We start from the raw sequence: 26,640 nt of genomic DNA, 5'->3' as shown, positions 1-26,640 counted from the left end.
GACCACTTGCCCATGTCTACTCTACATAGGAATGACTAGCACAAAGATCAAGGTCAGAATCTGCAAACATCGCAGTAATATAAGATGCAAACGTAACATCACAAGAATGACAGACTATTTCTTACAAGAAGGCCAAACAACTAATGATTTAAACGGGGTTGTCATTGAACAATCAAGCCAATTTACAGAGCCATCTTTTTGAAAAAGAACAAAGATGGATTTATCGTTTGTCCACACACACTGATGGACTAAACTATAATATTCCATGGAACACTCTAAATGTGGGCTAATAACTCAATTGCCAATGAGTTTTGGTCTTCCTTCATGTTATGAATATGAGACGCAATATGACCACAGATACTGCCGAAGCAGTGTTTTGGTAATTTCTCCCAATATCCTTAGCTTCATTTTTTCATAATATGGCTTAATCCCTTTTCACATTTTAAGACAAGTATGTTATGTTATGTTATAACGTTTTATTGAGCGCGAACAGCTGCCCCAGCAACGAGGCGTCCCGGCGCTGAACTATAACAAAAACCTGAGAGGGGAGAAGGAAAGGACGGGCTATAGTAGATTAGGATGGGGAAAATAGAAATGTTTTGATCGCTTTGCGGAAGGTCAACAGGTTAGTCATCGAGCTAATGTGATGTGGCAGAGAGTTCCAGAGTCTTGCCCCTAAGACTCTGAAAGAGCGACCGCCCATTCTGCTTAACCTTATACGTGGAATAACCACCAAGTTTTGACCAGAGGAGCGTAGGGCCCGTTGAGGGGTATAGGGCTCTAGGAGTGGACGCAGGAGGCCAGGACAGTCAGTTTTGAGAATTTTAAAAACAGTAATGAGGGCTTTAAACTGAACTCGGGCTTCCATGCGCAGCCAGTGTAGTTTCTGGATGGTGTTTCTAGCAGAGCACCTACGAGGGAGGCCTACAACTGCCCTGGCAGCGGAGTTTTGTATACGTTGTAGCCGCGCCATCTCAGCTTTATTAAGGCCAAGAAAAAGGATATTGGCGTAGTCCAGTCGAGCCAGGATGGTAGATTGGACTATCATTTGGCGTGTATGGTGGTCAAAAAAGCCAAGGATCGGATGAAGGCTCCTCAACAGACCCACACAGGTGGCAGCCAGTTTCTTGGTGTGGGTCTGGAAATTGAGAGATGCGTCCACCCAGACACCAAGGTTTTTTACCACAGTTTTGGGGGGGGGGATAGGGCCCAGTGCGGACGGCCACCATTGATCAGTCCAGTAGTCAGGATTTTTACCCAGAAGCAACACCTCTGTTTTGCCAGCATTCAACTGGAGGCAGTTGTGTGACATCCAGCGTGCAACTGCCTCTAACCCGTTCTTAAATCTCGCCGCTGAGATCGAGGGGCCTTCAGTCAGAGAAATGACGAGCTGGGTGTCGTCGGCATACGACACTAGCGTCAGGTCCCATTCTTTTGCTATGTCAGCGAGAGGCTGGACATAAAGATTGAATAGGGACGGGCTGAGCGCCGATCCCTGAGGAACGCCTTGCTCTATGGGGTATGGCTGGGATATGAACGGGGGGGCAGAGACCCGGAAAGATCTGTTAGTCAGGAATGATCGAAACCACTCTAGAGCAAGGTCTCTGATACCTATGGCTTCGAGACGTTTCAATAAAATAGAGTGGGAGACCGTATCAAAGGCTGCGCTAAGGTCGAGTAAAACCAGCGCAGCACTTTGACCGGCGTCCAGGATGTTCCGTAGATGTTCGATGGTGGTCAACAGGGCAGATTCGGTACTGAATCCTGGCCTGAAGCCGTTCTGTGATGGATCTAAAATTTGGTGTTGTGTCATGTAGTTGGCTAGCACCTTGTTCACATGGGCTTCTGCCAATTTTGAGGCCCATGGAAGCAGTTAAATTGGTCTGAAGTTTTCTGGTTTAGATGGGTCTAGGGTGGGTTTTTTTATGATAGGGGAGACCCAGGCCTGCTTCCAGCATGTGGGAACCACCGCTGAGGAGAATGATAAATTAAGTAAGGTAGTAAGAGGAGGAAGGAAGAACTCGAGAGATTCTAAGAATTTGGCGGGTCTCATGGCATCTGTGGGCGATCCAGATTTGATTTTAGTGCACAATTTAGCAAGTTCGTCGTGTGTTAAGCAAGGGATGAGAGACAAACTGGGATTGTCTGGCAGAGGCTTACGAGGTATGAAGGTGTCCGAAGAATTCTGAGGGAAGGAAGTGTAGATTTTCTTTACCTTTTCCATAAAGAAGGTGGCAAGTTCCTCGCATTGTTGTGCAGAGGTAATACCAGGGACAGGATTACAACTATCCTTAAGTTTATGTACAATTTCAAAAATAGTTTTTGAGGGGTTCCTGCTGGAGCTAATTGCTTCCGCATAGTAGGAAGCACGGGTGGTGCGAACCGCTTTATGGTACGATTTCAGTTTTTGCAGGTAAGCAGCTTTGTCAGTATCCTTGTATTCTTTTCTCCACTGGCGTTCAGCTCTTTTGCAGTCTTTCCGCATGGTTAGAAGAATTTCATTATACCACGGGTTAGATGGAGTGTTACGGATTTTTGTCCGTTTTGCTGGTATTAGGTAGTCTAGTCCTAAGTTGATCCAATTTTGGAAGGCCGCGTAGGCGGAGTTAATATCTCCGTCTGTGAGGTTGAGGTGGAGGTTACCTAGTTTACTAGTAAGGTCACTAGGAGCCAGTTTGTGCCATGGCCTCTTGTTTCGGAAATTGTTTGTGTTTTTCACAATCGAGTCTCTGATTTTCAGAGAAAATTGGATAAGAGAGTGGTCGGTCCACCCCATGGGTTTGGGGGGGGCAGCCGAGGCATCCGAGAGGTTGGAGAAAACTGGGTCCAATAAATGTCCGGCAGAGTGAGTGGGAGTTTGGATGAGCGGGTTTAGCTGAAGGGCTGTGAGGTCTGCCTGAAGGTTCTTAATAGTAGAGTCAGTCAAGGAGTCAAAATGTAAGTTAAGGTCTCCCAGAATTGTAAAATTAGGAGAGGATATCACTAGAGAGTGAGCGACATCTAGAAATTCCTCAATAAACTGGCAGCGGGGCCAGGGGGTCGATAGATGTAGAGTCCGGAAAGGGTGAAATGAGGACTAGTGGAGATTTTGAATCTCGCACTTTCACAGCCCCAGATGGATTCCTTCTCAAAAGTGCAATTGTATGATGATTTGTAAATAACAGCTATCCCCCCACCCCTGGAGTCTCTATTGATGGTTTTGATGGAGAAACCCTCGGGCAGCGAGAGATTTAAAATGCTGTTTTGGTCATCGTGGAGCCAGGTTTCGCATATAAACATAATGTCAGGATGTTCCTCTGTTATAAGGGTGAACACATCAGTGTGATGTTTCACAAGGGATCTAACATTAAGTTGGAAGATGGTAAGGGTATAATGCTTCTAAGCAGTGGTATTATGGCTGGCTAGCCTGGGTGAAGATGTCATGAAACAGCACGGCTTGCAGTACAGACCTGTTTGGCCAAGGCAGCCTTCAAGTTTATCACATCTAGCGTCTGGTTTAAGAGCGAGGAGGGACTTTCTATCGTACTGCAGTAAATGTGGTACGGGTTGAGCAGGGGGACTGGCGAGAGGCGATGGTCTGGCGATGACGGGCGCAGACGGGCTTGCCTTTGGCGCGCCTTCGGCGCGCAGACGGCGCTCCCGCTGCGCTCGTCCGCTGCGCTTGCGTAGGAAGCACATTTAGGGAGAGGAGGGGTGGGCGTGGCCTGTGAGGTGGGCGTGTCCTCGCGACTGGCGATGGCAGCCGATCACAGCAAACTCCACGAGGCAGCGCTAGACTCCGCTGACTGTGTAAAACAATGAGGCAAGTAGCCCAGCAGTGCTCAAGACAGGAATCAAGGTGATTTAAAATGTGAGTACAGACAAATAACAATTTAAAAAGATAGCGCGTGATTCCTCCGCCTTCCGCCTCAGAGGTGTGTTAGAGAGAGCGCACTCGTAGTTCAGCGCGTTCTTATAGGCAGGAGGGGTGGGCGTGGCCTGTGAGGTGGGCGTGTCCTCGCGACTGGCGATGGCAGCCGATCACAGCAAACTCCACGAGGCAGCGCTAGACTCCGCTGACTGTGTAAAACAATGAGGCAAGTAGCCCAGCAGTGCTCAAGACAGGAATCAAGGTGATTTAAAATGTGAGTACAGACAAATAACAATTTAAAATGATAGCGCGTGATTCCTCCGGCTTCCGCCTCAGAGGTGTGTTAGAGAGAGCGCACTCGTAGTTCAGCGCGTTCTTATAGGCAGGAGGGGTGGGCGTGGCCTGTGAGGTGGACGTGTCCTCGCGACTGGCGATGGCAGCCGATCACAGCAAACTCCACGAGGCAGCGCTAGACTCCGCTGACTGTGTAAAACAATGAGGCAAGTAGCCCAGCAGTGCTCAAGACAGGAATCAAGGTGATTTAAAATGTGAGTACAGACAAATAACAATTTAAAATGATAGCGCGTGATTCCTCTGGCTTCCGCCTCAGAGGTGTGTTAGAAGTAAAGACATTTGATAGGGCCAATACCGTGTGCAGGTCAATGCTCCTAAATGAAGAATTTTGGATCATCTAACATCCAAAAAACTTTGCAAATACTGTATGCAGATTGAAATTTCCCCGTTTAATTAAAAGATATTTTATAGAAAAAATGCATGTAGTTGTGCCGAACTACAATGCATCTTCAGCGCTCATTGAAGGCCCCCACCTACACGGCACACATGGGGTTAACCCACAGGAGACCTGTCCGTTCTGACCTAAGAGAATATCCCTCTTACATCACCACAAGACTGTGCACGGAGATGCCTTGCTTTCAGCAATGCCGGCTATTTAGCCAACAGACGCAGACACACCTGTGCATCTCCATGGAAGGGCTGCAATAGGTTTTTGTGAAAAGCTGGCCTGGTGTATGATGTCCACTAATGTAAGTGGGCACCCTGCACCAGTCCAGACAACCCTTTTGGTGATTTATGAGGTCTAAGAAATTCTTAGAAAGCTCTCTAAATGGTAGCAGTGGAGAGCCGCCTTCAGGCTTAGTCCCGAAGGAGTGTAAAGCAGCTTGTTTTACCAGAATGCAATCTTATCGTATAGATTAAGTGAAAAAGAACCACCCACGGTATTTATAAAAATATGTATTTATTATATAATACTTTCTAATACATTTAGATATCTCCTACACGGAGATAAACACAATGCACACAATACTTTGCAAAGAAATACAGTAAATAGTACAGAATGCACAAAGGACCCCAGGGGGGGACCAAACCATATACTAAGAAAGTGGTAGAAGAACCATGACTCGGGTCAAGACAATGTAGAGAGGACGTAAAAGTGCTGCAGACCCAAGGAACAACCCAAGGTGAGTAGATAGGGACCCAACGGAGAGCATGTGCAGTGTGGGAACACGAACGCGTGCTCCGTACATCTCCACGGGTAAGTCGTGGTTGGATTTTTAAAGATTAAGGACCCTTCCCAGTGGACCCTGAAGAAACCCAGTGGAAGACAGAAGGTTAGAGAGCCACCCCACCCGTGAATACCCTAGTACCCATGTTACCAACACCAGGGAAGCCGGGTGCATAGGTGTGAAGTGGTGTCAGAAACCACCTTCGAACCCAATAGAGGACTGCAGGAAAGTGCCGCTGCTGAAGAAGGAGAAAGCGTCCGGTGGAATTCGAAGGTGGATTCTAGATGAGAGGTACCTGCAAGCAGAGAGGACAGCGTCTATGTCACTCCGGAGTGACCAGGAGACTTGGAAGACGAATGCCCTCCAATGTCGGGTGTTGCAGGATGGATGAGAATCACCTTGACTCTGCAGCTGTGAGGACTAGGCAATGCTGAGGAAGACCAGGAGCCATGCACAAGCTGTCCCACATTGGATGTCGAGTGCTGAAGGGTCGGTGTCCGGCGGGAGCACCAACAAGCTGTGGCAAATGCAACCAATATAGAAGTAGAAGAAGGTGCAATGTCGGGTCCAGCAAGGTCCAGGGGACTCACCACAAGCAGGGGAATCAGGGCAGGACCCGAGCAATCAAGGGAGCCCAAAAGAAACAAAGGTGACCCTCAAATCGACCCACAGGCTGGAGGCCCTGGAGTCGCGAGAGGACCTCTAGCATCTCACCAAAGGATGCAGGCCACAATGCACATGATGCAGTGTGGCTTAAGATTCTGGTCAATGGAGGTGCTCGAGTTTGGGGCTACTTGGAGGCTGAAAATCTTCTTGGAAGAAGCCAACAAGCCTTTGCAACTGCAAGTTGACGTGTGCACAGGGATACTTTCCTCAAACTTGGCAAGAGGGCAGATTATGCCTTGCAAGCTGTGGAGAACCACCACCTGTGCTGCAGAACCTTACAGAGTCCGGAGGAGCTCAGGATCAGCAGACCGGTCGACTTAGTTGCTGTGCTTGCGAATGCAAGGAAGTGACTCCTTCACTTCAAGGGAGATTCCTTCAGGTGTCTTTGATGTCCACAGGCCTTGGAAGGTTCCTGGATGGTGCACAGGCAGAGACGATGCAGCAGACTGGTAGGGAGATGAAGTCAATCCCAAATGAAGTCCAGCAAAGTCCAGAGTGCCCATATGGTCGAAGAAGCAGTGGTGTCTGATCTGAATCTTGTCCCACTACGAATCTAGGGACTCACCCACAGGTAAGCCCTTAAGTACCCTAAGGAAAGGGTTGAGACGATTCAGGACGGGGGGAGGTTACTCCCATGTCCTTTGCCCAGTTTTGCGCCAGAGCGGGAGCCAACGGCTCCCAGAGCTGGTTTGAACTGGTCTAGGCATGGGGACAGTGGTGCTGGCAGGCGCACCCAACCAACCCCAATACACCTAATCCTGCCTGGGAGGTGGCCACACTTTCCTGTGACAGGATGCCTATTGTTCTGCCTTACCCTGCTCAAGCTTGGCTCAGCAGCAGGAGGGCAGAATCGTGTCTCTGGTTGGCAGCAACCATTTAGTGCTGTCCGTGTCTAGAAGGCTGGTACTGAGAACACTGAGAGCCTAACAGAGGGCTCTTCCAGTACTTGGAATCATACCTCCCACACCGTTTACAGTGTGGGGTATGATTCCAACATGTTTTTTCTTTTTTTAAAGTTATTTTTATTTTATTCAACTGAACAAACAGCACAGAATAATGGTGCATTAATTAAATTTGACCTCAAACAGTTACAAATATGATCGTTATCAGCAAGTCCACCTCCCCTTTACTTCCATTGATCTATGTAAAACAGCGTATGCCATTGGTAACTTTTGTCATGGTTATGTGGTTTCGTCCTGAACCAGGGAACGATCTCTGGTAAGTTGAAGGAGTAATCTGTAAGGCATTATGTTCTCGGCCCCTATGTCTGGGTCTCCTGTGTAGTGTGCATGGTGGACTGTTGCGTGTCATCTCCCACATCCAAACCAAAGTGCTGTCTCCAGGGGTCCCAGATCTTGAGAAATGTTTTCGGGCACCCTCTGCTACGATATAAGACCTGCTCGGCCGTCATATATATATCCATTCCTCTCGTCAACTCCTGGATGGTCAGTCTGTCGGCAACTACCCATCTTCTGGCAATGTCTCTTTTGGCCACCACCAACCCCAAAGAGGCAAAAATCAACTGTGTTCTATTTACGTCCACCTTGTTTGAGATCCCCAGTATCACACATTTGGGCTCCATCTGCAACATTACCCCTAGGACCGTTCCTAATAGTCCAATCACCTGCTTCCAGTATGGTAGAAATGTGGGACACGCCCAGACCGTATGGAAAAAAATCACTTTTAGTAGCGGTGCACGTCAGGCAAAGAGGTGACTCTGCCCTTCCCCCCCTGTGCAGCCTATCCCTGTCATAATACGTTCGGTGCAGTATTTTGAGTTGAATGAGTAGAATCCTTGCCTTTATGGCAACCTCTCTGGGGTTAATTCATGCCGTCTCCCAATCACTATCTTCCATGGACCCCACGTCCTTCTCCAATCTTGGTATTGTTATTGATGGTTTTATATGTGTGAGGGAGACCGCTTTACCGTTCAGCTTCTCCTACAGGAGCCTGCCCTCTAGGGGTGCGTATTCCGGAAGTTGCTCACTGGGGATATTTTCCGCCCCCACCACGCATGTCGGAATTGTGCGTATTTAAGGAATTGGGAGTCATCCATATCATATTCTTGCTTGAATTTTGCCCATGTTTTAAGCCCCCCTTTTTGGACAATGTCACCTATCCTGTAGATCCCAATAAGGTCCCAGGTCTCAAACCCTGTAAGTTTATGTAATTCCCTTAACCAAGTCCCCTTCCAGAGTGGTTTAGTCCGCGTAATCCGTTTCGTCCAGCCCAAGGTCTTGTTAGCCCTTGTCCATGCCGACAAGGTCACTTGAGTCGTGGGTAGCAGACGTGATCTACCCTTCCCCTCATAGATGTAATGTAAGTGTGTATTGGGCTGCATTACCTCTCTTTGGAGACGGTATGTGGGGTGATCTCTGTGTTTGTGTGTCCATTCGTTTATGGAAATCAGGTGGGACGCCCAATAATAAGCCTCTATGTCAGGGAGTGCCATCCCTTCATTGTAGGGGTTGTGCTGCAGTGTCTTGAGTGCAATTCTGGGGTGCCCTTCCTGCCATATTAGTGATCTAACTTTGCTAGCTATTTCTTTGAAGATGTCCCTGGGTAGGGGATGGTACGAGATCTGGAGGACATGTAGGAGTTGAGGCAGAGTGATCATTTTAAAGATAGCCGCTTGACCAAGCAGGGTGAATGGAAGATCTTTCCATCTCTCCACGTCGGCCCTAAAGTTGCTTAGGATTATGCCAAAGTTCTCCCTTCTACACACCTCCGCGTCGAGCATGACGAAAATATCTAGATATTTAAAGCCTCTTGGCACTACTCGCAGCTCTCTGGGCAGAGAGCAGTCTAGTTGTATTTTGGTGGGGCAGTATAGCGTGGATTTGTTCCAGTTAATTTTATACCCCGAGTGTCGTCCGTAGTCCGTAATCAGGTCGAAATAGGCCGGGATGTTCATTTCGAGGTGTGTGATGTACATCAAAATATCATCGGCGTAGAGAGAGATTTTATCCACTTCTGTGTCCGTGGTGTGATATGGAAGCCCCGAATCGAGGGGTGTATCCTAATGGCACAAGCCAACAACTCAAGAGTAAGCGTAAAAAGGAGAGGTGACAGGGGGCAACCCTGTCTCGTCCCCCTCTCGATAGGGAAGGGTGCCGAGCACCGACCATTAACACGCGCTGCGGCCATCGGTTGCTTATATAGAAGTGCCACCCAGCTGCGAAATTTCATCCCTAGTCCAAATTTAGCCAAGATAGCATCAAGAAACTGCCAGTTGACAGCGTCAGATGCTCTTTCTGCGTCCAATGATAAAAAAACCTGCGGACTTGTTCGGTTTTGCACCTTCATAAGCCAGTTATGTGTGCGTCTAAAGTTCAGGCGGATAGATCTGCCTGGCCTAAATCTAGACTGGTCTTTGTGAATCAGACCCGTGATCACACCCAGGAGACGAGTCGCTATAATGGTGGCCAGGATCTTAACTTCTGAGTTCAGCAAAGAGATGGGTCTATTAGACCCACATTGATTACGTGCCTTGCCCTCCTTGTGTATGACCACAATAGTAGCCATCCGCAGGTCCGGTGGGAAAGTCCCCTCCTTTTGGGCGTCTATGAAGAGCCTGAGAAGGTGGGGACATAGAATATCCGTGTATCGCCTATAGAATTCCACGGGTAGCCCGTTAGTGCCAGGGGTCTTCCCAGGGCGTAGCTTTGCCACCACCTCCTGAACCTCCGTCAGTAACAGATCTTCTTCCAGATCCTGGGTCTCCACCTCTTCTAATGTTGGGGAGGGGATTGCCCCCAAATACTCCTGTATCTCGGTGAAGGCCTTGGCCACTCCCTCGTCCTTAGGCTGTTTGGTCCCCTGGAGGTCTATCACTTCTTTCAGCCACCTATCTTGGACCTCTCGCCTGCTAAGCCAGGCTAGGAGCTTCCCAGCCTTGTCACCTACCTCTTAAAGGCGGTCTAGTGTCACCAGGTGCAATTTACTGGTGTTGTCTGTAACCAGTTCCTTGTATTCCAGTCTTAGGGATGCGAGTTTATGGGACCTTTCAGGATCACTGCTCTGGGTGGCCTGTCTATTTAAGTCATTCATTTTTTGTTCCAGCTCTATCAGACATTTGTCCTTTTCTCCCATGCTTTACGATTTTGAGCTCTATCCCATAGTGCAGTCTTATAGGCCTCCCAGACCGTCACTCCAGAGAGGACAGAGTACTTGTTTTCCAGGAAATAGACTTCAGTGTCTGCCCTAATCCCCCTCGCAATTTTTGCGTTCTTCAGGTACCATGGGCACAATCATCAGCTGCGGGCACCAATCCGCTCCCTCAAGCCCATCTCTACCAAGAGAGGGGAGTGGTCTGAGAGGCCTCTGGCTGTATAGTCAGCGTGCCCTGAGTCGCGTATTTCCCCTCTGGGGACAAATATGTAGTACAGTCTGGAATGTGTATCATTAGCCCCGGAGTAAAAGGAGAACTGCCTGACTCGGGGATGTTTGTCCCTCCAAATATCCGTCAGTCCCATCGTTGTGGAGAAACACAGTAATGGTGTGGTCGATATGGGTCTGTCCCACCCCCCAGAGTGATCCAGGGCTGGATTAATAACATCATTAAAGTCACTCATACCACATGTAGGGCGGAGGGTGCCGAAATCAGTATGTCCATCACTTTTGTCATGGTGGCCACATGCAACCTGGGGGGTGCGTAAACGCATATCAGTATAATCTCAGTCCTTGCCCATAGCCCAGGACTCCCACATATCTACACAAGGGATTGTGCCAAAGGCATGTGGTTTGAAAAGGAATGTTTTTCTTAATCAGGATTGCCACCCCCCTTTCCCCAGAGGTGAACCCTGAGTGTGCCAGGACCCTGTAGGCCCCTCGACCGATAAAACCGCACTGTGTACCCTTGAGATGTGTTTCTTGTAACATTGCCACATCTGGATGGAGCCGCTTAATATTCTGTGACACTAGTCCACGTTTAATCTTGTCCCCTAGTCCATTAACGTTCCAAGTCATAACCGTGAAAGTGTAATGGCTGGTCATGTTACCTCTGGCGACATTACATCAGTAGTGTTACAGTCTAGGGGCGGGTAGGGGTGGCATTCCCCCATGCCTCTCCTTTTACAGGACAGGCCTGTCTTAGCGATCTTTGTGTTCAACAAATGAAAATACAACCTTTTGAAATGCAACTGTGCAAAACCCCTCCCAACTCCCTCCATCCCCCCTCAACCTTATGCCCCCCCAATCTCTGGAAGCGGCCCTTGGCCGGTGTGAATAGGTCGGTCTGTCAGTCCCCCCCACCCAATTATAGACCCCAAATCCCCAACTCTTATAGTTTGCTGCTCAGGTGTCCTGGCTGTCTGCCGTTCGAGGCTCAGCACTCTTCAAAGAAGGGACAAGGACAAAGAGAATAGGGCAGCAAAGAGGTAAAAGAATGGAAAAGAAAGAAAGGAAAGAAGAAGGGGGGGTGAGAACTAGTAAGTAGGGCCTTCTCGCCGGCATCTAACTTGCAGCACCCAGATCGTTTGGATCGCCGTCCGTGGGCTGAGCACCATCTTTCGGCTCTTCATCTCCCTCGCTCTGTTCAAACGTCAGAAATGCCTTCTCTAATCGATGCCTTGATTCTGGTCCGAAGGACATGTCAGTATCGTCTGAGTCTGATTGCTGGTTAGGGGAGCCAGCTTGTTGCGCCGTGTCAATTTCGGATTGAGTGTGTTCTCTTTTGTGACCGCCCTGGCTCCCCTTGTCTTGCGTAAGTCTTCTTCTGGCGTATGGCATGCCTTTGCGGATTCTGCATGGCCGTGCCGTATTCGTGTGATTCCATCTTCGGGAGATCCATTTCCATTGGTGCTGATCCTCTGCCCCCAAGCATCCGGTGACAACCCCGTCCGAGGTCGGGACACCGGCCTCTTCTCCACCCAGGCCCACGCCTCCTCCGGAGTCTGATAGAAGAAAACCTTCCACTGGAATAGGACCTTTAACTTCGCTGGGAACAAGAGCATATGCTGAATCTGGAGGGCTCGTAGTTTGACCTTAACTGAGTCGAAGGTGCGGCGCTGCCTCTGTACTTCTTGACTGTAATCTGGAAATGTCATGATCTTTGAGTTGTCGTAGCAAACCTCCCCCTTGCGGCGCAACTCTCTGAGTATCATGTCTCTGTCTAAAAAGTTCAACAGTTTTGCAATAATGGGCCTCTGTGGGACCCCAGGAGGAGGTCTAGTGCTCAGTGCATGTTGTGCGTGTTCTATGATGAAACAATGAGAAAACTGTTCCACTGGGATGAGATTCATCAACCATTTTATCAAAAATGCTGCTACATTAGTGCCCTCCACTCCTTCCGGAAATCCCACAAAGCGGAGATTGTTTCTCCGGGCCCGGTTTTCCGCATCATCAATCCTCCATAACAGATCTGCGGTGGTGCTGTGCATTTCTCTCATCCCCTTCTGGAGGTCTTTGACTGCATCTTCTACTTCTGATACTCGGGTCTCGGCCTCTGTTCCCCTTTCCGACGCCTTGTGGAGATCCTGTCAGAGCAGCGACACCTCTGAACAAATCTCGACAACACTTCCCTGGAGCTGTGAATGACCTGAAGGAGCAGGGCTATGTCCGAAGGAGGCTGTGCCGCCTCCGCCACCTCGGATTGTGTGGGGAGCACCTTGGTGTACTTGTCCATTTTGCCCTATCTCGGGGGCTTCGGGTCCTTGTCTTTGGCCATGACCCTGTTTCACCTCAACCCCGAACGTATGGTAGGATTTCTGCTAGTATTCTCTCCTGTGACCCATCCAGGGGGGCGACGTTCCTCAATTCTCCTGGATTTCGTGGCACTAACCACTGACACAGTGGTAAGTTACTTCTGTCTGTCTCCAAGAGAAGGTGGGGGAGGGGGGCCCTCTGTTACTAGTGTCCGGTATTGGGTCTCCAACGCGCTTTTCGTTCACTGAGAATGACCTTCGCCCTCAATTCTGGTGTGTCACTCCATTGGGGCCCGCAGTGTCAAGGCTGATCCAGCCTCTTCTTTGGCAGTTTCAGGTCTCTGCTCCTTAGGATGTATCAGTCGATACCAGCCATTTTGTTTTAAATGACTATCCTCTCCAATATGAGTGGGTGTCTCTCCTCCTTTCTCCACCCAAGCTGCAGCTAAACAGGATCCATGATGACTCTAAGTCTCGTCTGGGGCATCAACTAGGCTGTCGCATTGGCTCTTGTGGGGGGGAAGCAGGGAACGCAACCTCCCCGCACCACTCAACGCCTTCTGGAGGGGACTTGGGACCCTACGGCCTCCTCCTCCACAGGTTCTCACCTCGCACTCGGGATGCCACTGGGGGTCACTCTGCAGCCCCCGCACAGGATCCAGTGCAAGCAGGTAGTGTCCTCTTGATCCCCTCACAGAATGAGCGCGAGGCAGGAGGGAGCTGCCCCCAGGACCGCACACAGGCAACGCAGCTCCGGGCACCAGGAATAGTTTGTAATGTCTATTTATTTCAATTTGTTGTCCCCGGTCTTCCACCCAGGGCAGGGCTCAGCCGGGCTAACTATTTGTATCTTCGGCCCCTTTCAAGACCACCAGGTTGCGATCCAGGATCCTGCTGTCCTCCTGGGTCTAGCCTCCTGCCCAGACTACGGTTGGGGCCTCTCCCCTCAGGCCCCAGTCCTGGGCCACAGCTGTCCATTAGACGCCCTCTTGGCTCCTCCAGGGGTTAGAATGTGGAAGGGGGCTACCAGGAACCCCTCTCATTGGTCAGGCATCACCGACAGCAAAACCGGTCCCGGCCCGTGATAAAGAAGAAGCCCCAGAGTCCACCGCCTCAGCCCTCACAGATCTTTACCGCCTCTTCTGCTCCCAGTCAGGTGTGTCTTCAGGTTTCTCGATTCATGGGGGCTCGGCACCTGAGGGAATCATCCGCGCCGCTGCGGACCAGCTGCAGAGCCCCAACCACTCCGCAAGTCCCAGGTCGCAGCCCTCAGACCCGGCCTCACTGCCAATTTCTGGTTCTCTCCTCAGGGCCACTTGAGGGAGGAGGGGCAGGTCACCAGTCAAGCCCCGCTCCGCTGCAAGACTCCAGTCACCTCCAGGAGAGAAGGGGTGGGAGGGCTCAGCCTCCGGCAGCCGGTCGCTGTGTACTCCTCTAACTCCTCAGTGACACAGGTAGTCTCCCGAGGCCGCTTCGATACAGTGGGCCGCCATTTTGTCTAAGCCTCTCTCGATCGGCCCCAGCTCTGACAGTGTCATACTGCGATGTTTCAGGCACCTACGGGGTCCCAACCAATTAGAAACATGGGGGTGCTTCCGGAGCCCGTACTCTGGCGGCAACATTTATGCTGGATGCTGTAGGATTAATTCAGGATAAAGGACTCCGGCGGGAGCTCATGCTCAGTACGTCTCACCCGGCCAAGAGCTAGGCCATGCCCTCTCTGATTCCAACATGTTTGATAACAAACATGATAAGATTCGTTGCAGCCCGTTTCATGATGGTCCTCACGTAAGTGCCCCTCTATATGGTATATGGCTGCTTCACTTACAACCCAGGAGAATGGACTCCGTAGGCTGTAGGGGTGTCCTGCTCATGCAGGGGCACCCTCACTCTTAGAACCAAGCACCCTGTCTTCAGGTTTGATAGGTCCTGCTATAGGGGTGACTTATAGGTTTTAAGTGCAGTGACCCTAGATATAGGAAACCTATATCTTAGTAAGGGGTGCTAGCACCAGCTTACACAGGCTGCAATGGCAAGCCAGCAGTTCCATTTTGAATGGTCTCCCATGGGTGGCATAATGCATGTTTCAGTCCATGGGAGACCTCTGGGGTACCTATGCCCTGGGTACCTTCGAACCATATACTAGGGACTGATAAGGGTACCCCAGTATCCAATCTGGGATGTACCTAAGTACTGAACATAACAATTTAAGGGAGAAAGCAGACTGGGTTCCTGATTAGCGGGATCCCAGTCAGACTAGTCAGTAACCACTTAGCACCAAGCAAAAAGTGGGGGTAGCCATAAAAGCAGATCCTACTTTCCTACAGTTATCCATGCAGGCGGCTGACCTTGATGAAGTAAGTGAGACCGGAGGGAGGTCGTTTACATCGATCGCTCAATCAAGCCAAAAAAGTGAGGTAGCGATTCTAAAGGGTGTGACTATAGGCACTGCCCCCTGCTGGGATCCATGTTGCCAAATACCATAGGGACAATAGTAAATTGTCACCCCCAACCATCAGTTTTTTAACGAACATGCAACAATGGCATTGTATTTCTCTTTAAAAGTCTGGTTCTTTCACCAGTTGGGACACCCTACCAAACTCACAACATAACTTCTTATGTTTCTCTGCCTGACAAGGTGTCCCTAGCTAATGAATGTCTGATCAAAGTTTGCTCACAATCACAGGAAAGGTCACACGCTCTGATTGAGCTCTGACCACTCGGAACCGAAGGATGCCTGTTATTAGGAATTATGATTACAGGCACACACGAATGATTGTTTTTTCACACACATTTGCATGGCGTGGGTAGGAAAACAAATGCATGTGAACAAGTGAGACATGCGAAGCTTCACATGTATGTTCACTGACCGTGTTTGGTCCGATGGTCGCTGATGAATTACAAATGCACTGAACACAAAATAACCCTTGTGGCATGCAAGAATGATTGCAATACGTGTGCTACCACATGAGGTATACGTGACACTGTGTATGTGCACTATACCCAGCGCTGCATCATCCAACAACAGAAATTGTGTCTACCAGTTATGATGTCCTATTCTACTTTCTTTCAGGTACATCGTTTTGGGTGAAAACTGTAAGTCACAGTATCACCCCCCAATTTTTTTTTGCACACCTTAGCACGTGTGCACATACATCTCTAGGGCCCTTCTTTTTCAGGCCCGTCACCTTTTGGTCCTGAAGAAAGCCATTTAAACAAATCCAATTGGTGGAACAATGTAGACCTAATTCAGGATGTGTGAGACCATATTCATCTCCCTCACATCCACGTTTTGTTTTTAACCCTACCCCAAGAACCTATTATTGAATTTCTTCTGGCTAGGAGAGGTGTCCTGGAGACAGTTTTAACTCACTCATTTCACAAATTCGCACAAAAAAGAAAATCCTGCTCCGCTGTAATTAGTCGTCGAAGCACACCTATGATGCACTCGGAATCCTAGGTGGGAACCCGATGATGAAGCATTCCACCAACTGAGGGGCATATTATCAAGCATGGCGTTAAAATTATTGCGGCTTTAGCAGCAGAAAACTGCTGCTAAAAGCAGCGGTAATGGGCTGGATAATATGCCGCGAATAATTCCAATAGAAGCCATATTGACACCAGAACATGGGCTTCTATGGGACTTCTCTGCGGCATATTATCAAGCCCATTATCGCCACTTTAGCGGCAGTTTTCGGTCGCTAAAACAGCGATAATTTTAACGCAGTTTCCTGATAATATGCCCCCAAGTTGGTGAGGAGGGTTCTTTTAAAAACATAAACTTTTTTTCTCACAGATAATTATTGATGCAGAATGAATTTATTGAGCTTGTCTTTTTTGTTTATTATAATTCTCGGGAGAAGAACAGGTATGTTTTGTTCCTCGCTTTCTCTGTTTGTTTAAACGAACTCTGAGAGAGGTCATCCTCCTCTGCACAAGGGCTTCGACATGTACATTAGGGGATGACTGTAGTTGGCTGGGCCATATGATCAACCCCCACTATGGAAGGCCTTTTACTATAAGGAGCAGGTTTTGGCTGCAGGGCCACATACCGCTGCAGGTGTCCAACCTCAGCTGTTCATAGTGTTGACTGGGGTCGGGTCCTGTTCCCAACCTGCTCTCTGTGGCCAACCCCTGCATGTGGCCATTGATGAAGCACAGCTGTAGTGCACTGAGTACTTTTCTTCTATTGTTTCAGGATTCTCAAATCATGTGAGGGATTTGTGAATCTTGAGGCTCCAGGGTGGGCCAGGAGTCATGAATCTCCCATAGGATTCCTAAATGCTGTTATAAAAATACTTTTTTGATATTTACTAAATTGTGGTGATCTCTGTGGGGCCCCATATGGTTCTGTGAGTTATGGTAGGTTCACCCTGCCCTGTTCCACCCGTTTTCTTTTTTCCAACATGGTACTCAATGCACTGTGTTGGATAATGGTGGCTGCAACAGGCATTTTCCTGTTATGGCCAGCCAATCAGAGCATGCAGAATCACAAATATGCAACTGGATTTGCAACCCTGCAGTGAACAATGGGAGAAGAGCTCCCAAGTCCAATAGAATGCCTTTGTCTTGTTAATTGGATTTGCAAATCTTCCGTAGATTTTTAAATCAGCAGGGGATCTATTGATTAAGAGGTCAGATATCTCTAAAATGTACGTTTCTCTTGCCCAGACCAGAACACTTTTTAAACACTAAGGGGCAGATTTATGAGCCCCTTGCGCCACTTTTGCGTCACTTTTCCCATGTTAAAAGTGACGCAAAAGTGGCGCAAGGGGCTCCTAAATCTGCCCCTAATTTCTCAAAAACTACTAAACAGATTTACATCAAACCAAGTAATGATACTACCTTGAGTAACGCTCTTCTTTTGTATGGTGTATTTCTGTTTATTCATTTTTTCTGTACCAAGGAACCCAGAATCCTATGGGAGACACATTTGGAAATGTCACTTATGGGAAATCATCCACTGCATTTGTAGCACCGAATTCCAGATTTGCTCAAAACATGACATGAAGAAACCAAAACGGATGAACGATTTTTGAACTGTTTTATGCAAATTCATCAAATCGCACCAACATTATTAAGAACAAAAAAAAAATCCTGATGGAAACCAAAAATACCTTTCCAATGTAAACTCTGATCTAACCATAGCCACTATTGCTGCCTTTGTAATATATAGGGACAGAGACAGATTGCAAAAGAGAGAAGGAAGAGAGATAGTCAGAGATAGGGAGAAAAAGAATGAGACAGAAAGAAGATAGGGTGAGTGAAAGAGAGATAGAAAGACAAAGAGCATCTATGAAAAAGACTTGTGAACGGTAAGCAAGAAGAGAGTGAGAGTTGTGAAGGGAAAGTGAGAGGGAGAAGGATACAAAGAGAAAGTAAAAGCGATAGTGAAGAAGTAGGGAGTGGCAGAAGGAGTGGGAGGAAGAGATGAGAGGGAGACATATATAGAATGTTACAATGAGACCGTCTGACTGGCTTTGCATTCTTGTTTATCATGTAGAAGCCCCATCAAGGACCTCAGTCCAAAGACAGCGCCTCCAGCAATTGTGTTAGCTATTTCTGCTATTTTAATCCTAAATGAAATCACTTCAGAGGGATGCAGAATAACAATAAGAAGCCTTTTTTCAATCAAAAGGAAAATGCTTGATTCAAAGCTGTGAGGTTGCCTTATCTGCTTCTTGTGTTTTGTTACTGGGAATATGAGTGGACAAGGCTGGCTAGGCACGTTTGTGCATACATGAATATGTAATTTTCTTCATTAGAACCATTTTGTAATGTTACTATTAGTCCACTCAGACCTAATTGCCTCTTTTCGTTGTTGAGTGCCATTACAGTATATATCCCAGATTAACTAATTTCCCACACAACGCAGTGTAGTACCCACATTTGCTGTGTTGCGTTGCACGACGGGAAATACTCACACCAGAGCCATACCTACTGCTGTCATCTCCAGCGCTGGGTATTTGTTCTGAAAGCATACCCCTCCAGTCTAAACTCATCTGCATAAACAAACTCAGAACTTTCTCACACATTGGACGTGTCCTGTGCACGTGCTTTGCCTCAAATACTATAGCTTTTTGTGTTCGTCCGTTCGTGTAACAGACCTTTGATGTAAAGCGATTCTAACAAGCGCTAATTGGTATTTGCCTTTAGAAAAGAGCACATTTCCAGCGTAAAACATCTTTTGCACCTGACAGTAAACAGCACGTGCTGCTTTGCATCTCTTTTTAGTGCTAGTATGTGGTGTTGCCAAATTCATAGGAAGTGCTTGGAGGATAAGGATGAGAAGACTGAAGTCCTAATACACTTTGTAGATTGGAGTACCTCTAGGAGGGTAGATCCCACGGGCATGTTAGTGGTCTCTGACAGTAATAAGGCAGGGGTGGTGTGGTCATGTTGTGGAAGGCAGAGTAAGCATGAGGAGTTTTAACTGTTTTTTTATATTGTGAAATATTATGATGTTTGTTAGTTAAGTAAGGCTGATGTATTATTGCCTTTTTATATTATGATGTTATATAGGCTATGATTATTGTATTTCTACTTTTATGATGAAAAATTATTTTATCGAATAAAGTATTGACTGACTGACTGGCATCTCTTTTTACTGGTGTAAAGTCTAAGAGGTGTGGCGCCGCGGCCAGGCCGACTGACTCCGGAATCTGGGGATCACGGTTCGATCCCCGGCGCCGGCGGCAGATCAGCCCAGTACCATATGACTCTGGGCAATAGCTTGCTTAATCTTCCCGACGACCCCCAGCATAGAGATTCTTACGGGCTATTGTTCGCGTTTTACAAAATGTGGATTATTATTAGTAACTATGGACCTATGTGTTTATGTCATATCATTGCTGAACTCCCTGCACCGATTTGCAATCTTGTGCTAAAAAAGGAAAAGGGAAGCATATTTTCTTTTATTGTGCTATGCACGCGTGGGTTCGCATCCCATCCTCGTCGCCAGTGTTATGAAAAGATAGACCACACACGAAAGGTAAGTGTGACTCTCTTTATTCTGGTCATCCGCTCTCCTCAGTCACATAGAACCTACGTTACACAACATTCTAAGGTGAGCTTCCACAGCTCGGGCGTACCAACTGGGTCAGAGTGGGAGGGGGGGGGGTTGGGCTATACCAAGTGCAAAGATGGAGATTATAACAGAGTTGTTCACCAGTTCACTTAATTGTTCAAAGAAACACACAAACATAAATCATGAAATACTAACCATGAAACCTCTGTTCTAAAAGACCTGGGGCCAGATGTACATAGCTTTGTGTTTGTGATTGACTAATTGCGAAAATTTGTGATTCGCTATTGGGTAATCTCAAACAGCGATGTACAAATGTGTGTTTCACAAATTTAGCGATTTCCAGTGGGTCGCAAATAGTCCTAACTCATTGATATTCATGCGGTAGGTCTCGGATTGCGACCCCTGTAAATCGCAAAAATAACAAGGTTTGTGGCCTGCTGCGGTCAGTAGACAACCATGTTTGTGATTGCTTTAAAAAAAAAAAAACATGTTCTTTTTTTGAAGCAGCTCATATTCTTAAAAGGAAAATAAGATGTGTTTCAAAAAGAAAAATGAAAAGTTTTGTTTTCATTTTATAATAGCAGGCAATGGTCTGTGGGACACTCCCTGCTCTTAAAACACGTTTTAACAAACATTCACATAGGGAAAGAAGCAGCCTTAGGGGTCCTTTCCTGTTTGTGAATGGGTTACCCCCTACTTGTAGTAGGCAGTTAAATGTGAATGTTTGGCAACCGCATTTCAGTTGGAAAACATGCACAGATACCACTGTGAGTCGCTATTAGAAAGTGAAGCCCTTAACACGCCCCTTCCTAACACCAAATCGCAAACCCATTTTGCAATTCGGTAATAGGTTACTGAATCGCAAAATAGAGCTTGGCACACAGACAAATGTTTTTTTCCGGTCGCAAATGGTGCAATTCTGCAAATTGGGCTGTTTGCAACCTAAAAAATGCATCGTATATCTGGCCCAAGATTCTGCCCATACACAGAGGGTATAGCTTTTTCTAGGGATTGTTTGTGGCACAGGCACAGACCCATCTTTTACAATGGGATGACTTCGGTGATACATAATGATAATGATGATAGTAATAAACAGCACGAGTGGTGGAGGAGGCCAGCAAGCTCTAATTTGGAGGGTATCCAGTACCAATCCTGCACCATTTTAAAAAGGCAAATCCTCATCCTGCCCTCCAGTACACCCCAGTCTAGGATCTCAGTCCAGTCCCCCTTGCCCGTGTGATTGATGCAGGGAGTATTTGTGACAGATCATAAGACTATACAGGCCCAACATCATGCCACAGTAATGGCCCCACACCTGGAGGTAAGTGACAACAGGAGAAGAACCGAGGTCCCACAGAGGTGCCCCCAGACAGCTATAAAGACAATGGCAGAGCTGCAAAAACTGCCAGTGCTGGCCTGCGGGTAGCTGGAACTCCTTCTGGAAGGTCGCAAAGACCATGAGGGAGCCATCCACAGGTAATAGGGAGAGTTTTCCTATGCCCGCCCATCTCATTCCGGGCAGTCAGGAGGCGCACCCCAATACAGATGCTGGCATTCTGCTACAGGGGGCAAACAATGGTTGACAGGGAAAATAACATGTGCCCGCCTCCAAGCGACAGCCATCACCCTAAGCATTGGGTTAGCAGAGCACTCCTTGATGGTACCGTAGACATAAAGCAGGGAAAGGCCTGGCAGACTATTGGTGAGCCTCCTTATGATCAGAATCCACTGGGGTCCATCACTCCCCATTGCATGTAGGCAAGCTGCACCAGGTGGAGTGCCAAAACATAACGTTCTACTGAGGGGAGACCCAGCCCACAATACTTCCTCTGGGCACCCAAATTTGAGACCATAGTTACGCAGTGCCCCATATAAAACCACTGATGAGTTGATCCACAAATCAAAGGAGGGAGATTGGGATCAGATAGGGCGACATGTCCAGAACATATGTAAATCTGGGGAGGGTGGCCCTCTTACCCATCTGGATGTGCCACCAGAGGGAGAGAATGATGTGCATCGATTTGGCATATCTGCCCAAGTTCGCTCCAGAAGGGGCTCAAGGTTGTCCAATGTCATGCGTTTCAGCTCCTTGTTGACAAGAATCCATAGATGCTGGAGGCAAGACACTGTCCAGTGGAATCGGTGGTCCTGTATCGCGGCCGCCGTTGTACAGGAAGAAAGGGGAAAGGCCTTACTTTTCCCCCAGTTGATCCTGTACCCCACTATCTGCGCAAAATCATCCATGAGAGTAAAAAGAGCTGGAAGGGATGGGGGAGATCTGTAAGTGTGAGCAAGATGTCATCGGCATAAAGGAGGATGGAGGAGGCCCCTCCTGGGGTCAGAATGCCCACAATACCCTGCAATAGACGGACAGCTGCAGTCAAGGGCTCCAGGGCCAGGAGGAAGAAGAGCAGCATTAGAGGGCAACCCTGAGGTGTCCTGTGCCAGATCTGGAAGGGAGCAGACAGGAACCTCCCGCAATATAACTGTGCTGAGGGGTAACCATACAACAACTGGATCTTGGATACAAAGTCATCCCCCAAACCGAACAGGCAAAGGACAGCTTAAGGCTATCCCCACTCTATGCAGTCGAGCACCTTCTTTGCGTAGGATGAGAGGGAAAGTCCATCATCTAGTAGGTCCTTTGTCAGCCAGAGGACATGAGCCAGGGTCCGTAAGTGGTTTCAGGAGGACTGTCCTGGAACAAAGCCGACCTGGGTGCGGTGTATCAAAGTGGGTATAACTTTCTTGCGCCGAGCGGACAGCACGCCGACCCGGATCTTAATATCCCTGTTCAGGAGCGAGATGAAGCGGTAGCTGTCACAAGATAGTGGGTCTTTGCTCAGCTTGGTAATCATTGTAATGTGGGCCTTATTGGAGATCGGGTCAGCGTCGCCCATTTCCTCCGCCTTCGTATATGCTGCCGCTGGGGACTCTGCCACATCCCCAGATGACCATTTGTAAAACTCAGCGGGGAAGACATTCTCCCCTTACTGTAAGGAGCTGCGGTGATGACCTGTGTAATCTCTTCTTTGGTGTTTGGTCCCGAAAGCATGGCCCTACCATCCTTGTTTAGACGAGTGAGAGTGACCGTATACAGCAAGTGGTGGATGTGCGATATGTTGGTCACCATCTTTGATGCCTAGTGGTGGGCATAGTATTCAGCGAAGGCAATCCCTTAGGGGTGGGCGATGAGGTGACCCATGGGGTCTATGATGGCTGGGACACCGGAGGCTGCCTCATGTTGGTGGAGCTGGGTCACATGCAGCCAACCAGCTTTCTTGTCTTTCTGTTAGTATTGACACCAATGTTTGTGGAGGGCATGCTCAGCTTGAGCAGTGAAGAAGCAATTGAGGTCCAGTGTAGCCTTCTCCAGCCTCCTGTGGGTATGGTCCAAGGGGAGGGAGATAAAGAATCATGTCAGGTCATGGATAGACGCCTCCAGGGAGACCTGTTGCTCCACCCTGCATCTGTTATGGAGGACTGCATACCACATCAGCTGCCCCTTGATGGTGGCCTTCCCTGCCGCCAATAGGGGTTCGCGCGGACCCCACCAACCTTCTGTTGTCATCAAGATACACTGTAAAATGAGACCGAAGAAGCTGTTCCCGGTCCGGCATCCAGTCAAAGGAAGTAATAAACCTCCAAGGTTTCTGTGTCATGCACCTCAAGACAAGGATGAGCAAGAGGCTAGTCTGAAAGTGAACCCTGTAAGATGAAGGCATCAACCACCACAAAGATCACACAGGAGTGCCCTATCTCTGCCTGTCTGAGCGGCGCTGCTGGCTCGGGGTCTTGTGGCAGGGTTGATCCCCAAAGGAGGAAGAAGGTGATGCTGTATCCATGTCTAAGTCCTGCAATGAATCAAGAAAGGTCTTCACATCATCTGGTTCCAGGAAGTCTTTTGACCTGCCATCCATGGTAATCCACATGTGTGCCAACTCCAGGGGTCCGTATTTGATATTCCACTTGCTCATGGCAGATTGAGGGCCAGGAAAGCATGGTGTTTGTCGTTCGTCTCCTTAGAGAAGTCCCCCACGATGTGTAACTAGTGTCTCTCATAGTCATAGGGCCAAGGGAGCAGGCTGCGTTCAGAATCTGCCAGACTTGGGCGTGGAGCAGGAAACAAGCAATGTGTGGGGAAGCTTGCCTGCAGGCACCCGTCGGCGGGCATGGATGCAATGCACATGCTGGACCTTCAAGGGAGGCATGAAGTAGAGTCCTTTAAGGTGTGCTAGAAGGTCACAAAGGAAGCAACCAGTGTCATCCTGCTCCACCTTCTCAGGAAACTAAAAGAAGATAATGTTATCCTGACAGATTCTGTCTTCCAGGTCCATGATCTTGTGTGAGAGGAACCAAAGTTCAGCTTCCTGACATGAGATACTGTCAACCTGTGCCTCCAGCCAGTAAGACACGACTCCACACCATCCAGTTGGCCCTGTAACACCCTGCTCTCCTGGATCGATTTTGTATCGGTGGTAAGGTCAGTTCCTTAGCATCCATTAGTTCAGGTTTTTGGCACACAAGCCATGATTTTCTGCAGGATAGGATCCATTGGGTCAGCCAAGCAACCCCGTTTTGCTGATGCAGGGAACTAGAGGAGTGAAACATCCTCTGCAAAGAGCAGCTGGCAGTAGGACACCTTCCCAATGGCCATGGTAGTGGCAGGCGGGAGTGAGAAAAAAACTGAAGCCCGGGATGGCCAAAAAGCACTCTAGGTGAAAGGAATTTTGAGAGGGCTGAAATCCAAGAACAGGGCCCCCAGGCACTGCTTTCAAAAAGAGGGGAGGGCGGCCCCCATAAGTTGATAGGATAATCAGAAGAGCCCAGACAAGGAACCCCAGAAACCACAAGCCAGAAGGAGCTAGCCCCTGAGGATGACCAGGAGTGCAACACAGGGCCTTTTGGGCAGCTCATTCAGTCAGCACACCACTCCGGTGGACAGCAGAGGGGGGGGGGGGGGTGATACCTGGCCCAGCCCGGAGGCTGAACCAGAATGCGTGGATCCACCGGGGCAGGGTGCCTGCGGCCAACAGATGGGGGTCAGGACAGGCAAGGCTTAGACCTGTAGGGCAAGAGAAGGGGCAGGCATGGATCAAGAAGTCTGCACAGGTTCACCCAGGAACTCTGCCGTCCCTCATGGAACACAGAAGGGACCCCTAACGTGGGGAAGAGGAACCCTGCCACCTGTGCAAGCACTAAAGATCGGCTACAATGTCCCTGGGGCCAGATGACCACACTCAACACTGATGAGGAAGGTGAGAAACAAAGAACAGGCATGGGGTGGGAGCATCGTAGCAGTGGAGGTCGGATCCCTGTGGTAGCGAAGGGAGGAAGGGCCAGAGAAGGTGTGGCTGGGTCAAAGTGGCAATTAGTAGGGGCCGTAGCAGGCTGCACAAAGCCCTCAATGGGGCGCTGAAGGCAGGTTTCAGGAGAGCCCCCAAACAGTTTGGTGCAGTCCGCTCCCCCCGCCGGCATGACAAAGCCCAGGAATGTACCCTGGGACTGTGAAGTCCAGTCCAGAGTAGCAGACAGCAGAGGCCACGGTAGGCCTAAAAAGTCACCCCACCGGGGGATGGCACTGCCTACACCTCAAGGCAATGTCAGGAGGGGGAACCCCAAATGAGCGACTCCTCAAAGTATCCAAAAAAAGGCCCGCTACCTCAGCAGGTTACGGGGGATGAGAGGTGTGCCCCACAAGGCAAAATTGCGCATGCCAACACAGGCTGCAGGAGTCCTCTACCTGGTAGCAGGGGATGTCCAGGCCAAGCGCTAGCCCAAGTATGGTAGGAGAGGGGGAGGCCCCAGACAGCCCAAACAAGGCCCTGAGGCCTCTCACTTCAGCGGGCAGAAGGAGGCACTGTCATATGGTTCCCACAAACTAAGTAGGTCTTGTATATGGACAACATAAACATCAGAATATGTGTGACATATTAAACAAAAATACCTAACACTTTCTTCTTTTTGGTTTGAGGCTTTTGTTGCGGAAGTTTCTCATCCTTTTTTATGATGATGTCAGATGAGCATTGGAAGTCCTTTCTCGGTTTCACATACTCTTCTGATCTGTGCTCTGATCATTCTCTACTTTCCAAGCATTTTTCAAATGTGTCCTGAAAGGAAAGAGAAGGACATGCATCTTTATACTGACACCTATCAGGCTGTTTAAGTGTGTTACAGGTATGCAGATTATAGCACTTGTCAGTGGACTCTGGTTGGGGAGATTCACCCTTTGACTTAGTGTTTTCTTTATTTTCTGTTTTACTCTGCGCTTTTTAGAAGGCTTTGGAGCCAGTTCCACATTATCTTTTTCAGAAATACCCTTAAGTTGGGGGTTATTTGGTCTGGTTTCCAAATTATCTCGACCTAAGTATATATAAGTTTCAGCAATAATTTTTGGTAGCTCACTCTCCTAGTCCACTACAGAATCTGCACAAGGCATTAACATACTGCCAAAGCTGCTGCTTCCCCTTTCTATGTTACTTAAAATTATTTAGGCGACTGTGGCGTAATTGCCAATTAGTTTTCACCCCAAATCCAGGGCAGGAACAGCCATGTATTCTTTTTTAATTAGCTGTTAGCACCTAAGGCAAAACAGCTATGGATGGTGTACCTGTGTTATGGTATATATTGCAGCAAAAACTGTACCCCAAGTAGCACATTTATCTACCGGGGGAACCATCCCTAGTTATAGGCACATTGTGAGAATTCTATGTTTATCTTGGGGAAATACTGCTTCAAGGTGGTTTATTTTTGAGCAATTCAGAACACAACTTCCCTTCCGTCTGGCGAGAACTTTGTCCATAAGGGCGTTAATAGTAGCAGGACTAATTGCAGGCACTGTTAAATGTGGCTGCACAGCTGGAACAGCCCTCATTGGGGTTGAAGGTGTTGTTTGCATAACAAACTGTTTTAAATGTCTGTATAGTCTAA

The 26,640-nt window shown here is 48.4% G+C and overlaps 1 long non-coding RNA gene across 1 annotated transcript in view; it reads right to left on the bottom strand.

Annotated features, from left to right (window-relative positions):
• Nucleotides 1–25,779, bottom strand: part of LOC146785426 (uncharacterized) — a 272,203-nt gene extending 246,424 nt beyond the window's left edge. Inside the window, exons 1-2 of the long non-coding RNA XR_014970408.1 lie at nucleotides 25,658–25,779; nucleotides 17,529–17,601 (exon numbers count right to left, since the gene is read on the bottom strand). This is a non-coding gene — a long non-coding RNA (uncharacterized LOC146785426). The remainder of the gene's footprint in view (nucleotides 1–17,528; nucleotides 17,602–25,657) is intronic.
• Nucleotides 25,780–26,640: the final 861 nt, after the last annotated feature.

This window comes from Triturus cristatus, chromosome 11 (genome assembly GCF_964204655.1).
Source record: "Triturus cristatus chromosome 11, aTriCri1.1, whole genome shotgun sequence".
In the NCBI taxonomy this organism is placed as follows: Eukaryota; Metazoa; Chordata; class Amphibia; order Caudata; family Salamandridae; genus Triturus; species Triturus cristatus.
Note: the sequence above shows the minus strand (reverse complement) of the source record. Positions and strands in the feature narration are given on the sequence as shown.